Below are 15791 nucleotides of genomic sequence, written 5' to 3'. Positions count from 1 at the left end.
GTTTACCAAACCACCAGTGACTACTGACATGCAGCCACTTTCATTCAGTCTCAGCAATGTCCGTTATATATGTAGAGTGAGACAACAACTTATAAAAGACTATTTGTATGTTGTATGTATCTATAAATAAATATAAATATATGTGTTTATACCCAGAAAAAGAACTGAGAGATACCCACCATACGTTTAACATTGATTATTCCTAGGGCGTAGGAGAGTGAAGATGAGGGTAGAAATTTTATCATTTACTTTAAATCCTTCTATATCGTTAGCTTGTTTTTAATAAACTATTTTAATAATTAAAGATAAAATTGTTTTAAAAATAAAGCTTAGAAGTCCTATACAAATGTTTCAACAATAGTTGTAATAAGTGGCACCTGCTATTCAAGAAGAGGCTCTGCTAGAAACAAATCTGCATCTTGATACTTCGTTAGAGCCCTTGCTAAAGTACTGAGTATGCACAGATTCTACAGAGGGTAGAGGCCCAGACTGGGAGGTCCTAATCACATCATCAAAACTCTCATTTAGTCATCTTGGGCAACTTGAATTTGCCCAAACTTAACTTGAGTTTGGATTTCTCGATGATAAAACAAGGCTGTTAAACCAAATAACCTATAGGGACCTTTCTACTCTGAAGACCTATGGTTCTGAATACGGTGCATGCAAAGACCCAGTTAGGAAAGTGAGCATGACAGATGGGAGCCAGGAGAGAAGTTCTTACTTTCCTCCAAACCAAAGTGAAAATTGATGGAAAACTCTCTTCCTCCCCTACCCCTCTTTTCTTTGCTACAACCCGTTATCTAAACTTTCTGTATTTGGGACTCACCCCACTTTATGGGCCCTGATGGGTTACAGAGACAACCCTCCTTTATAGAAGCTGAAAATATGTCTTAAATATGTCTTAATGCTCAGTGCAAGCATATTCATAGGATAAATTTCTGACAGTGAAGTTGCTGGGTCAAAGGGTATAACTTTTTAATTTTGACAGATAGCACCAAACTATACTACAAGGGGATTGCATCAATTTTTAATCCTGCTAAAATGCTTTAAACTCCATGTCTCCCCATATTCTCACCCAATGAATGTGTGTTATTAGATTTTTATAGTGTTGCCATTCTGATAGGTGAAAAATGATTTCTCATTGTCTTAATGTTTATTCTTTAAACCATAAGTGAGGTTGAGTATTTTTCTTATATATAAAAAGAAAAAGCATTTTCTTATATGTACTATTCATTTACCTATGTTTTCTATTCATGCCCTTTGCCTGTTTTTTTAAATTGGATTTTGATCTGTTTTAAATTATTTTGTAAGAACTCCATATTTTAAGGGAACTAGCCCTTTTTCATATTTGTTACAAATATTTTTTCCCAATTTTTTTTGGTCTTCTGACTTTGCTCACTTTACCCAATTTTTTTTTTTTTTTTTTTTGCCTCGCAGAAATCTTTAATTATTATGGAGTCAAATTTGCGCATATTTTTGCTTGGAAGGCCTTTTGGTTGGGAAACTTCTTATGGTCTCAACATCAAAGCTGCTTATTTAGAAAAACAATACTTGAGATTTCTGGTTGAAGACAGCAGATTAAACTCATGCACTGTGTTCTGATCCCTCCTAGAACTCAACCAAAAGTTAATGTTTGATGAAGTAATACATTCATGTGGTTCTAAAGCCAAAAAATGTAAAAAGGCACAGACCAAAACGTTTCCCTCATCCATGTCTCCCACTGGCCCAGGACCCACCTCCTTCCTGTTCATACGTGAGCGCTGTTACTAGTTTCTCATGTGTGTTTCCAGAGTTTCTTTATGCATATGTAAGGCAATAAACACTTAGGTAAAAGGATAAACCTACAAAGACAAAGAGACTGTGAAAGGGACAACAGCAGGATGACTTTAATAGCTGGAACGCAGATAAATGAGTGATACCTGAATCAAGAGAAAGCTGAGTTCTAAGCCAGCAGAAGAGAAAGCTACAGCAACTTGCTTTACATTTCAGAATCCTCCATGTACCCAGCAATTGGAGACACCAGGTACTTTTGTGAGTATTTTGTGAGTAAATTTGTGGTTAAAACAGTAGGCTGAGTTGAAATTCAGTTCAAGAAGCAGCGAGGTCCCTAGACCCCTTTTTCCCCTTGCTGCTGTCAGGTGGACGGCCCCTTCCCTGCAGTGGCCAAAGAACAGAGGGTTTTTTTTCCTTCTGATGGGAGAGCAAGACAGAGGGAGGACCAGGCACAGTTGTGTGAAAGGACAAAATACTGAAAACATTACCTAGAGACCCCCTGCCTTCTTCCCTTGCATAGGTTGTACAATCCTGGCATCCAGCCAGGAGATAGGAAAGCATTCTCAGAGCCTGGCACACTGGAGAGAAATGCCCTAAAGATCATTTGGAAACAGCAGCACCTCTGAGAGGACAAGAAAACAAAAAAGTATTAATATCTTCAGAGAGATAAGAGGGGATAGTGCACACATGAAATAAGAATGGAAAGCTATTTTTTAATGAAACATTTAGAGAACAAAAGCGAGATCTTAGAAATTTAAATATGATTGCAGAAATGAAAAAGCTCAGTAGAAGCTTTGGAAGGTAGAAAATAAAGCAGAGAGATGAGATATGGGAAATGGAAGATAAAGAGCAAAAGTAGTTTATTTTGGAGGTGATCCCAGCAAACACCTGAAGGGCAGTAGGGAAGTGAAACAAGGAAACCAATATAACCAGCAAGTTACTGTGAATAGCTGTAACTTGATTCCTTTGGGGAACTCTGGGAGGCTAGTGTAGAAATCATACCTCAATGTTACCCGCACTCAGGGCTGGGAAAGCTGGGGTATTTATCTACCAATTCTCATTAAGGGCTGCTCCTAGGGAGGAGGGGGTTAATTCACCAATACTTCCTCAGCAAACCTTCACTGGCCAGAAAAAGCCCTCATGCAAAGGGACATCGTGCTGGTAATTTAGAATGCCTGGATTTAGTAGGTACCAAGAGAATATGGGCAGGCACTGAGGGCAGCTGTTCTATCTTTCCTGCACTGTTTCTTAGGAAACTACTGGAGGATGTGCTCCGCCCAAACAGTGGCGTGAATCAAGAAAGAGGAAGAGGTGGAATTGATAGGAGACTTAAACAACTGGAGGACAGTAGGGATTAAATTAGTGGCATGCATAGGAAATCTAGGCAATTGTTAACTCCAGAGAAAGCAAAATGTTTTTCAGGAAAATGATTATAATTTATTATACAACACAGGTGTGAGTAGTATTTATTTGGTTAAAATAATGTAAATACTGTGTATCAACCTAATGATGATATAGCTATATAAGTCCAGGAAATATATGTGTGTATGTGTGGTATGGAAGGGGTGAAAGCTAAATCCCCATTTCCCACATTAGAAAGTCAATAGATTACATTAAGGAGGAGCTATTTAGAGATATGGTGAGTCAAAAAAAAAGGATTAGTTAAAGCATTAGAAGTGCTTTCCTCTGAGGAGTGAGAAGTGGGGGGATGTGGAGTGGGGGTCTGCTATTTAGTAATGTAGAACTATTCAATTCTTTAAACTATGTGCATACTTAATTTTGATATAATAATAAAAATTGGTAATTTATCTTTTTTATTCTGCTGTATGAAAAAGGGAGGAAGTGAGATGGAGAATGTGCATCATTCCCAGCTGAGAAGGAAGCTGGGAAGGTAAAGTGAAACTTGTTTCTTGAGTCTATCAACCCAGCAAGGCCATTGTCTTTTCATCTCCTGTTGAGGCAGGGAAAAAAAATTATGAGCAACTGGGAAATTAAGACTTAAAAAATTTTAAAACAGCTGTTGATGCCAAACTGACCTGAAATCTAGGGCTGACCTAGGAGGGTTTTGACCCAAGGAAATGATCCAGGTAATTGCAAAGAAATAATTCTACCAAATTAAAAAATAAAAACAGCATTACATTAAGGGGGATATTAATAGCACTAAAGTGTCAGTGGAATAAATTCTTAATTGTGTCTGGACATACACTTCTTGAAATTTTACTTTAAATGCCTATTGCCTTAAAATCCAAAATTTAAAAATATGACTATTTTGATTTATAATTTTAAATTAAAGAAAACATGGAAATGCTTTCTACAGAGTTTTGCTTAACCATCTCTATGACTGAAATCACATTGTTTAGGTCTGTGGCCCCATCAAGACACCAGAGTCTGCCACCTTCTATTGCAGGCTAAATATGCATGGGGATGAGGCCTCTTGAAAGCTCACTCAGTCCTCTTTTCTCATCCTGTCTTCAATCTCTCTCCATTGGATCCTTCTCCTCAGCCTAGAAAAATGCTCAAAAATTACCCGTCTAAAATAAAAAATGATCAAAGAAGAAATTCTCACTTTAGCTATCACCCCAACTTTCTCTTTTCCTTCATCATAGTACTTCTAAAAAGAACACACGCTAACTTCCTTTTCTTCCTTTACTTCCTCACCACAGGCTGCCTCTTCACCTTGCACAATCTGGCTTTCACTCCGACCATTGCACTGAACCTGCTACCTCAGAGGTCTCAGGACTTCCTACCTGCTAAACCCTTGGTCCTATCTAGTCCTCATCTTCTTCAACCTCTCTAAGCCTTTGATTTTTAAAACCTCTTCCTGCTAGCTCTCTGTCTCTGTCTCTCTCTCGATTCCCTTCCTTCTCCCATATTCTGCACCTCTCACACTTCCTGGTTTTCCCACCTCTCTAAGAGTCTCTCTTTGGCTGCCCTCTCCTCCATCCGCCTCTGAAGAATGGGCATCCCCAGAGATTCACTGACTCCCCGCCAGATCTGGCCTCTGTCTCCCACCTCATGTGTACCCTGTCTCCCTTGCTCACTACACTCTGGTCACACTGACTTTTCTTTCAGCTCCTCTAATGCACCCAGCTCTTATTGCCTTAGGGCCTCTTCCCTCTACCTGGGCCACTCTTCCCCTCCTCTCCATGTGGCTATTTCCAGCTTGACTTTTAGGTCTCAGCTTCCTATCACTTCCTCAGGCTACTCCTCCTGAATGGCCTCCCCACCCCACCCCCACAAAACTAAATCTGCTGTCCCACTTCTTGGTCTTAGAAATCTTTTTTTTTTTTCTTCAAAATATTTTTACAGTTTGTAATCATAGGCTTTCGTTTCATTATACGTTACTTTGTTTAAATATCTACCTTTCTCTCCAGAGTATCAATTCCATGAGGACAGGAACCGTGTCAGTTTTGTTTACCACCTTATACTTAGCATTCAGTACAGTCCCTTGAACAGTAAATACTAATTTTTGTTGAATGAATGAATGAGTGAATGAATGAATGAAGTGATTTCTTCATGCCAGGCACTACAGTTAATTCTTTACATAAGTCACCTCATTTTTATTCTCACATCAACCCATATTCAACCCCTATTATCAGGTAAGGAAACTGAAGCTTAGAAAGACTGAGTAACAGTACTCAAGATCTTACAGGAGCGTGAGTGTCAGAGCTAGAATTTGAAAATACGTTTCTCTGACTCTATGTAGGACTCCTTAATTATCATGTTATAGGGCTTCCTAGTTGACAAAACTTCTACATCCACCTTCCAAAACTGCCCTCACGCTTATGCCTTCTTGATGGTTTTCACGCTTCCTCTTGTGTCCTCCTCCCCGAATCTGTTCCAAGCTGGATACTGGTGCCTGGTGGGGAACTGGTCGTGGAGGAGACCGGGTGGTCCTGGCAGCTTTCCTTTTCTAACACATGTTTCTGAGAAGCCCTCAGAAAACCTGTGAGGCAGGCAAACCGTGATGCTCGTCAGTGTTCTGACTGCTCCCCTGCACTTTCTATATTCTCTTCTCATTTCCTGCCTTCTCCCCATGGCTTTGGGTTCCTCCGCACTGTGGTGCCCCACTCAGGTCTTCTTTCCCTGCCCACACATGCCCTCTGCCTATTCTAGTCCCTTTTGCTGACAAAAATGTACCCGTCCCAGAAAATGTCCTCAATAGAATGGTAAGTGAAAATAACAAAGATAAAATATTGTATAAATAGTGGCTATGAGTTGAGTTTTATCTACCCTCAATTCATATGTTGAAGTCCTAAGCCCCAATACCTCATTTGAAAATAAGGTCATCGTTAATGTAATTATTCAAGTTAAAATGAGGTCATATTGGAGTAGGGTGGGTCCCTACTCCAATATGACTGTGGTTCTTATAAAAAGAACACAATGTGGAGAGACAAACACGCACCCAGGGAGAACACCATATGGAGATGAAGGCAGAGATTGGCAGCAGAAGCCAAGGAACAATAAAGATTCCAGAAAGCCCCCCGAAGCTAGGGGAAAGGCCTGGAACATATTCTCCCTCATGATCCCAAAAGGAACCAACTCTACCAACGCCTTGATCTTAGATTTCTAGCCTCCAGAACTGTGAGACAATACATTTCTGTTGTTTAAGCTGCTCAGTTTGTGGTACATTGTTGTGGCAGCCTTAGCAAACTAATAGAAATAGTATAATCCCAATTTTGTTAAACAAAACAGACTTGTGTATGTTAGGGATTCTCCTTCTCCTCTCTTATCTCTCTCTCTCTCTCTCTCTCACACACACACACATACAAACAAATAAAAGAAAATATACACAAAAGTGTACAGTGGTTCTTTGGGGGAGGTGGATGATGAGTAATTTTGCTTTGTATTTTTCCCTGCATCTTTAGGTATTTTCTCAATTCTCTTACATCTCTGCAATATTACTTATTATTACGTAGACAAATCCTCTAGCTTCATCTGTAATTTGAGAACAGCCATACCAATCTTCCAGGATTGTTGTGACGATTAAAGTGTCTGACACACAGTATGTCAGTTGGTGTCCCTAGACTAGGGAGAGCAGCTCCAAAGAAGTAAAGCCGGGCATAACAGCCTGTGGTTCTTCCGTTCATCATTAGGGGACTGCTCAGTTCATAAAAGGAGGCTTTGCCAAGGATGCTAAGCACTGGTCTCCTCGTGTGGTAAGGGTGGATATGGGGAGTGGGAGGGCACAAAGGAGCTGGCTGGATGCCTTGGGCTTGGGAGGGTCGGCAAAGAAAAGCAAGAGAGGTTGGAAGGTTGATTAGAGGAAGATTAATTAAATGAGGATAACAGTCCATTTGGGGTAATGTTTCTCGGTTTGGGGTGGGGGTCTGATGGGGCGACTGAAAAGGAAAGAGGGACCAAGATAAAGTAGAAAACATAGTCAGGAAGTCAAGCAATTCCCTCCAATAGGAAGAATGCCCTGCCTCCTCATTTCTTCTCTGAAAACACTCCGGGAATGGTGTGGGCAACACAATTTACTTATAACTTTCCACAGCCCATGGGAAGATGTTCTTTCCTGAGGAGGGTTGTTCCCCAAACATCCCCTTTCTATCCAGACCTGTGATAAGATGTTCTTTTCTGGAGACTGTTTAGGTAGATGCTACTAAAACATTTAGCTTTGCCTCTGACTTATCTGAGCAGGGAGGGTGAATTGTCTTGAATCTTGAATTTAGCCATTTATGACTTCAAACTAATCCTTGGTCTCCAAAAGTTGGGGGCTTTTTTGCTTCTTCATACTCAGCTGTGTCTTTTCTATCCCCATTCAAAATCTCAGCAACTTAGGGAAAAATTGGGTCCCCACAAATGATATTCACAATTCATGCCTTTATGGGAGGTCACTGATGGCTTTTGCCCACTCCTCTTGCCAAAACCTTCATGTCCCCTTTCATTTTATACCTGCAAGATTCTGTAGCAACATGGGAAACAGTTATACTATTTAATAGTGAAAAGAAGACAACACAAAAATTGCATGTAAATTATGATTCTGGCAATGTAAAAACAAATAAACAAATAAAAAATACATGCACACATACAAGGACAATAGGCCTAGAAGAAAACAAACTAAAATAATTAATAATGGTTATGTTAGAGTACTAGGATTGTGGATTTTTTTCTTATTCTTTATTGATCTAAAATTTTTAATGTAACGGAAAAATGCTTTTATAATTAAGAAACAGACTTATTAAGATTAGGTAAAGGGCAGATTGAATAAGGAAGTCTGATAAAATAAATAAAACAGGAAAGCTAATTATAGATAAGGTTTTCTGGAAGTAAATATACATAGCTCTCAGCTCAGTGTATGTGAACCAATGGAGAAATATGACCACAGAACTCTTATGGAAGACAGTTAACTGCACGTCAGCCTGTCTACTTTGAGAATGAACAAAAGGAGGAACAACACAAGACTTCAGACCTGCCTGGCATTTGAGAAGAGCTGGAGAGCTAGGAGTCCAGGCACATTAGAGGTTTGGGGGCTATAGAGACACTGTGAAGAAGTTACCAAGTGTGGAGGTTTCCGGGAAGTGCTTCAAGCATGACATGGTGAGGCCCTGATACTGTTTATTTTTAGAAGTCCTGTTGAGAGGAGTATCTTTCACCTCTCACTAAATTAACTATGCTCCTTGGAACTATGGACATCTTTCTGCTGTAGCAGCAATAGGATCAAAGCACGTGTTTAGAAAGAGAAGTGAAAAACACCAGATGTGAGCAAAACCACAAGGGGAATTTCAGACAGGCAACGTGCACCAGATTACCCAATTTGGAATGTGGCCCAGGCCCCAGGACAGGCAGACCCTCTGAGGATCAGGCTGGAGAGACAGAGGTTATTGATCCTGATTTAAGCCAAATGCTGCTAACTTGATTCGTGACCTTGCTCCAGCCATTGACCTCCTCCAAACCACTTTCACCATCTGTAAAATGGAAGGACTGGCTCGTTTCCCCCCAGGAACAGCTAATGGAAACCATACTAAAAACTAGAGGTAATAATGAAGCATGATCTTGTGATCTTGAAGACTGGTGGTAAATTGTATTTGAATATATAAATACCACAACGTATACACACTTACAGTGTGTACGGGAAGGATGTGTATAAAAAATGTGGGATTAAAGACTGTGTCATATCAGTTCACAAAGTATATAATCTACATGTTGACAATTGCAGGAAGTGTGACGGGAATTTTTTTCCCCCCTCTCACTCATAGCGCTTTAGGTCTCCTGGGGTCACCCCAGATGTAGACTAAAGCCTACTACCTAGTACATAGTGCTGAATAAATGTTAGATCCAGATACAGCTTAAGCTTCAAATTCCAGCTTTCTTTATCACTTAGTTGTATGTAGCCTTGGGTAAGTTACTCCATAGGTTGGTACCTTGGTTTCCTCTTCTGTAAAATGGGATAAAACTAATATCTACCTCCTGGACTTGTTGTAAAGATTTAATAGAGTAGTATATGTAAAGAGCTTAGAGGAGTGCTAGGTGGATGTTAGTTATTATTATCTTCCAAAATCTTCAGTGTGGACTTTAAAGCTCTCTGCATTTCTTTATTCATCTCAGTTTTCTCATCCAAATGTTTCCAACATTCTTGCTCCATTTAAGAATATTTCCTGTCTTATTAATCTATGTAGGACACTGCTCCCTCCAGACTTTAAAGCAGTCTTACTCACCCTCCACCAAAGGCATTAATTTATTCCCATTTATGCCAGCTTTTTTTTTAACAACAGAATTTTCATATTTATTGAACAGAGAAAAAGTTCACAACATATTTTTTTTTTATTGGGGTATAGCTGCTTTATAATGTTGTGTTAGTTTCTGCTGTACAGCAAAGTGAATCAGCTATACGTATATACATATCCCCTCCTTTTGGGGTTTCCTTCCCATTTAGGTCACCACAGAGTTCCCTGTGCTATACCGCAGGCTCTCATTAGTTATTTATTTTATACATAAGAGTGTATACATGTCAGTCCCAATCTCCCAGTTCTTCCCACCCTCCCCTTCCCCCCCTTGGTGTCCATACGTTTGTTCTCTATGTCTGTGCCTCTATTTCTGCTTTACAAATAGGTTCACCTGTACCATTTTTCTAGATTCCACATATATGCGTTAATATACAATATTTGTTTTTCTCTTCCTGACTTACTTCACTCTGTATGACAATCTCTAGGTCCATCCACGTCTCTACAAATGACCCAATTTCATTCCTTTTTATGACTGAGTAATATTCCATTGTATATATGTATCACATCGTATGTATCCATTCATCTGTAGATGGACATTTAGGTTGCTTCCATGTGCTGGCTATTGTAAATAGTGCTGCAATGAATATTGGGGTGCATGTGTCTTTTTGAATTATGGTTTTCTCAGGGTATATGCCCAGCAGTGTGATTGCTGGGTCATATGGTAGTTCTACTTTTAGTTTTTTAAGGAACCTCCATACCATTCTCCATAGCGGCTGTATCAATTTACATTCCCACCAACAGTGCAAGAGGGTTCCCTTTTCTCCACACCCTCTCCAGCATTTATGGTTTGTGGGGTTTTTGATGATGGCCATTCTGACTGGTGTGAGGTGATACCTCATTGCAGTTTTGATTTTCATTTCTCTAATAATTAGCAGTGTTGAGCATCTTTTCATGTGCCTCTTGGCCATCTGTATGTCTTCTTTGGAGAAATGTCTATTTAGGTCTTCTGCCCATTTTTTGATTGGGTTGTTTGTTTTTTTCATATTGAGCTGCATGAGCTGTTTGTATATTTTGGAGATTAATCCCTTGTCAGTTGCTTTGTTTGCAAATATTTTCTCCCAATCTGAGGGTTATCTTTTCATCTTGTTTATGGTTTCCTCTGCTATGCAAAAACTTAAGTTTCATTAGGTCCCATTTGTTTATTTTTGTTTTTTTTTTCATTACTCTAGGAGGTGGGTCAAAAAAGATCTTGCTGTGATTTATGTCAAAGAGTGTTCTTCCTATGTTTTCCTCTAAGAGTTTTATAATGTCCAGTCTTACATTCATGTCTTTAATCCACTTTGAGTTTATTTTTGTGTATGGTGTTAGGGAGTGTTCTAATTTCATTCTTTTACATGTAGTTGTCCAGTTTTCCCAGCACCACTTATTGAAGAGGCTGTCTTTTCTCCATTGTATATATTTGCCTCCTTTGTCATAGATTAGGTGACCATAGATGTGTGAGTTTACCTCTGGGCATTCTATCCTGTTCCATTGATCTATATTTCTTTTTCTGTGCCAGTACCGTACTGTCCTGATTACTGTAGCTTTGTAGTATAGTCTGAAGTCAGGGAGCCTTATTCCTCCAGCTGTTTTTCTTTCTCAAGATTGCTTTGGCTATTCGAGGTCTTTTGTGTTTCCATACAAATTGTGAAATTTTTTGTTCTAGTTCTGTGAAAAATGCCATTGGTAATTTGATAGGGATTGCATTGAATCTGTAGATTGCTTTGGGTAGTATAGTCTTTTTCACAATGTTGATTCTTCCAATCCAAGAACATGGTATATCTCTCCATCTGTTTTTGTTGTCTTTGATTTCTTTTATCAGTATCTTATAGTTTTCTGAGTACAGGTCTCTTGCCTCCTTAGGTAGGTTTATTCCTAGGTATTTTATTCTTTTTGTTGCAATGGTAAATGGGATTTGAGTCAATTCCTACATTGACCCCACAACCAAGAGTCTATGAAGCATCATTACATCCTCTATTCTCCCATCCTTGGTTTTTTACATAACAAGATGCCCTCTTAACCAGAGCTGTCCCAGTAAAGATTTAAAAATATGGTTTTTCTCCTCTTTAGTAGAAGTTGTCAGTCACAGTGTAGAATAGGGAATCACCTTGGAATCACTAAGCATGGCTATCTTTAGAGAGATAGGGCAAGGAGAGGAGTCATGGGTATAATGAAATCCCCCGCCCCACCCTTTGGTGAAAAGTTGTCATTAGAGAGAAAGAGGGATGTGGTAGTGGGTCCAGGATGGCAGACACTGGAATTCATCCTGGATCATGTATCCACGAAGTGGCTGTATATGAGACCAGGAAAAAAGAAAAAACAACCTGATCAGTGAGAGTTACAATATTATGGGGGGAAAATGGAGTGGAATGTTGAGGAATCCCTTTCCCTAAAGTACCAATGTGGATGGACCCTACTTTGGCACCCCTGGAGCAGCAGAGAAAGGACTCAGACACCACAACCCTTCCCTGGACAACGTTTGCTGCAGTTTCACCAGCACTAGCATCATTCCTTTCCAGGAGCGCTTGGTCATCCACCAGCACCAAGTTTGATTATGTGATCATTGTTATTGTCCTTATCATTACTGCCTTCAAATCACTTAATCTTTTTTCATCCCTCCACCATCTCGTCTTCTAGGGTACTTTTACTACACTGTCATAGGAGTCCCTAAAGATGATTTAATTCCATAGAAACATTTGAACCCCTATTATACAAGGCTAAATTCTGGGGAACACAAAGATGAGTAATATATGGTTACTGCTCTCAAGGAGCTACTAACACATGATTTAGGTAGATTTAAATTGCTAACTAACACTTAATCCAGTGATGACCTAGGTTACCCTAATTATCTTCCCTATTGGCCTGCCTTGTCCAGTTCATTTTTTAACACATATTTATTGACTGTGTGCTAGGCACTGGGCTAGCCTTAGGGTGCAACAACAAATAAACGTCATCCTTACCTTTAGAAAGCGTAACTACAGTGTGAAAGTACTAGGCTTGATGATATACCTGGCTGACTACAAAAGGAATAGGTAACACTTAATATACCTGTCTCTCCTCCTGTAGAGTGAAGTACATTCCACTATAGTACTTCACTCTCCCAGCCATCATGCAGTGAAGTTACAGTTTAGACGTGTTAAGTTCTTCTTTGAGTCCAACTTCAGAGGCACCTGAGAAGAGGAGGGAGAAGGACAGATCTCCTTAAAATGGTGAGTAGCTGGGACCTCCACATCCTGTGCTCCTCACCAATATTCTCATCTTCCCCTGTCTCAGGAATCCAGTACCCTTCATGCTACTGCCTGATTCTATATGGGTTAGAAGTTTTTAAATAGATAAATGTGAAATATCTTTGGTTTCTTAATGAACACTCTTCAATAATTGAGGGTAATGTCAATTATATAAATATTAAGCTTCCAAGGAAAGGAAGGACTTCTAAGGAAATGTTTTCCTTATTGGGAGAAGCATTTAAGATGAAGGTAAGTATCAAACTTCCATTGATGGTGATAAAACTACTTCTTATAATATTAAGCTATACAGCTGATCAAATAAGGGTGGTAGTAAATCTCCTCAGGTCCTCTGCCCACTCAGAATAAGACCTCAAGACATGCAGGAATGACTCACTGTGACAAACTCAGACAACTATTGATTAACCGTGCTCACAGAGCAGCATAATATTAGAATAGGAAGTAACATCATAGATTGTATTGGATTACTGGCACAACCCTAAAATTTGGAATCAGATGGTCCTAGGTTGAATTTTCAGCTCAGATTCTCTTTGCCACCTGGACCTGGGGCAATTTACTTAGCTTCTCTGCCCCTTTATTTTCTCATTTGCATAATGCAGATCAAAATTTTTATCAACCAGTGTTTTTTAAAAGGACTAAATAAAGTGACATAATTGAAGGCACTTGGAAAAGAGTGGGCACCCTGTAAGTGCTCGTTTCTTCCTTTTATTTTACAGATGAGGAACCAAAGCCTGAAAAATTGATCTAACTTGCCTGATTAACCAATGTCATCCTTGGACTAAAGCCCCTGGCTTCCTGACTCCTAGTCCAGCTGTCTTTCTATCATTTCCATAATGGGAGTTGAGCAAAGATAATAGAAAACACATTTATCCCTGGTTTTCTAAAGCTTGAGAGGGATGAAATAAAAAGAGAGGAGGAGGCTGAAGTGGGGTGAAAGGTGTAAAAAGCAGATTTACTTCCCCGGTTTTGCATTACTTTCCTGAGTTTACATTGCTTGAGCACACACCCCCTGATGGTGGAGGGAAGTGGTAGAGCGTAGCCAACATGGGATTAAAGATTGCATTACATCAATCCACAGAGTAAATAATCTACATGTCAACAATGGAAGGGAATGTGAGAGGGTGTCTTTTTTCTTCTCTCACTTATAGTTCTTTAGGTCTCCTCTGGTCACCTCAGACCTAGACTAATTTTCCAGAAGGTCCTACATAACCTTTCTCTTCAGGGCTCCAAGCTTGCTAGTGTGTGGATTTGGCAGAGAAGTGCAAACTAAAAAGGTTATGCATAAAAAATCACTTGTGACCTGAAAATTATTTCAGTGTGGGGTTGGTGCTCCACGTGGTTGAGTAGAAAGAGCCCTGGGCCAGAGACGGGATGCCTGACTGCTTCCCCAGCCCTGCCACTAACTAGCTGGGGGGCCCCAGAAGAGGAAGTTAACCTCTCTGCGCATCTGTTTTGTAACCTATAAAATGTCATCAAAAACACTCCCCACATTTTATTTTCCTTTATCCTCACAAGAACTCCCCAAGGTAGATAGTACTCTTCCCATATTAGAGGTGAAGAAATAGAGGCTTAGAGAATTGTGACTTGCCCAATATCATTATTCAGCTAGTAAGTGGCAGAATCTAATAGACATTGGACTTGAGCACAGAATGTACTCTTAACCTCCAAGATAGACTACCTATATTTTGATGGGAGAAATGGATAGTAAAGTTTCAAAGCACTTTAAAGGAGTTTAAGCAAATGTTTATTACAATCATTCAGAGGGGTTATAATCCCAAGGAGGTGCCTGTACTCAAGTCATTTTCAGCTCATTGACTTTCTTATTCATTGCTTTTCATGTGGATCTGAGAGTATCAAACCACAGTTATCCTCTTTCACCTCATTTGTTTTTGGTGTCAGTTCTCCTCCCACACTGGCTGCTTTCAGGGCCAGCCAGCATCACTTCTTGCCAAGTGGAGGAGTGTAAGTGTAGGAAGCCACGCTCACACACTCACAAGCAAGCACACAAATGCCCACACTCATCAACACACGCACACGCACACACATATATTCATATTACTTTGTACGCAGATCCATGGTTTCAGAACCTGACAATTTAAGAGTTTGTCATTATTATGACAGTGCATATATCATGTACAAATAATTTCCCAGAATTGGGCTTTGGAGTGAAAAATGTTATGATAAAGTGATAGAAAGTGGAGGGATACGTACTAAGGAGAATACCAAGAAACTTAGACCCTTCTGGCTTCAGCTCCAACCTTGAATTCTGCTATAAGCTTATGAATTTCTCCCAGCTCATTCAGCCTCCTTGAAAGGCCCTTACCCTTGGTGGGCAATAGGTTTGACACCTCAGTGTCTCTTCATGAGCTGATTCTGAGCTTTCACTGTTGTCTACATATGTGTTCCGGGCAGTGGTGATCATCAGACTGTAAACTTCAGAGGTTCGGGATCACATCTGTGGAATTCTCCCTTCAGTGGTTTGGCACTACATGCCATTATGTCTTCGGTGATGACAACACTTCATTCTTGCTGCTGCTTTTTGTTTGGTTTGCTTAGGAGTCAGACACAAAAGATTTTGATCCTTATTTAATTATGTATAGCCCAGAACTGTTGTGGCATTTAACAAATGAATTTATTCATTGCACATGCACTTGTGAACACCGTGGTAATATTATGTCATTTTTGCATTAACCCTTAATGTTTACAAAGCACGTCCATGATTAGTGTCACACTCAGACTTCCCTTTGAGACGGTAGAAAGGGATAAAAATATTACCTACTTCATGAGGATTAAATTTGTGAGGATTAAATGCAATAAACTACTTAGCATTGGGGGCCGGCACAGAGCAAACAGTATTACATGTTACTATTACTACATGACTGGCCCATATTACTTATGAGGACCCACAGCTCAGAGATGCTAAGTTACTTGTTCAGGTTGTACAGTTAAGTGGTGGAATTCAGTTAAGAATCTAAGTCTCCAGACTCCAAGCCCATTTTAGGAAATTATCAGTTGACACTGCAATCATGGAAGGAAAAAAGCAGAGCCTCAGAGGAAGAGCATT

Source organism: Balaenoptera acutorostrata, chromosome 1 (genome assembly GCF_949987535.1).
Source record: "Balaenoptera acutorostrata chromosome 1, mBalAcu1.1, whole genome shotgun sequence".
In the NCBI taxonomy this organism is placed as follows: Eukaryota; Metazoa; Chordata; class Mammalia; order Artiodactyla; family Balaenopteridae; genus Balaenoptera; species Balaenoptera acutorostrata.
This window is presented reverse-complemented; position numbering follows the sequence as displayed.